The sequence below is a fragment of the Schistocerca piceifrons genome, chromosome 4, assembly GCF_021461385.2.
Source record: "Schistocerca piceifrons isolate TAMUIC-IGC-003096 chromosome 4, iqSchPice1.1, whole genome shotgun sequence".
Lineage (NCBI taxonomy): Eukaryota > Metazoa > Arthropoda > Insecta > Orthoptera > Acrididae > Schistocerca > Schistocerca piceifrons.
In genome coordinates, this window is record NC_060141.1 from 758,743,928 (window position 1) to 758,744,648 (window position 721).

At 42.9% G+C, this 721-nt stretch overlaps 1 non-coding gene across 1 annotated transcript; it reads right to left on the reverse strand.

Moving 5' to 3' along the window:
- Positions 1-436: 436 nt before the first annotated feature.
- Positions 437-510, reverse strand: Trnat-ugu. The gene has a single exon. It is a non-coding gene; the product is annotated as a tRNA-Thr (tRNA).
- Positions 511-721: the final 211 nt, after the last annotated feature.

The window sequence follows — 721 nt, forward strand, 5'->3', positions numbered from 1 at the left end:
GAGCATGTTCCGAGAGATTGATTTGGTTTTGAGCAGAGTCTAGTTCTCCCACATTGGCTTGTTCAGTCTAATGCACAAAACTTTTACATCAACAAATATTTATTAAAGTTTTAAAGATAGTGAAAAAGTTGTTCTGAATTTGTCTACTTTGTATTTTGTGACGAAGAAGGAAATTAATTTTACCGAAAGAACAAATTATAATTTTCAATGTAAGCTGGAGCCTGGATTGGTCTTTTTAGGACGTACGATAAAAACATTAGTGAGGTATCTAAGAATTTGATGGCAATTTCAAGAGAGGAGAATTTGATTTATTGTTTTTCTTTTTGCCGTTCTGCACCGCTCAGCGGCGAATTAATTAATTAATGATGACTAACTGACAACCTCAGCTGCCGACAGGTGTTGTTGATATACCTCGATGTGTACAGCTGAAAATGTGTGCCCCGACCGGGGCTCGAACCCGGGATCTCCTGCTTACATGGCAGACGCTCTATCCATCTGAGCCATCGAGGACACAGATGAATAGCGCGACTGCAGGGACTTATCCGTTGCACGCTTCCCGTGAGACTCACATTCCCAACTGTCCGCAATTCTACGTATGTATTGTACCTTATAGAACATTTGCCCACCCACTCATTATTCGCGCAGGCTTTGGCGATTCCCGTAAGAGTTTGGGCAGCCTGTGCGCATTCGCACGGACGAAGGTCAATGGCTGGGTAGCCTT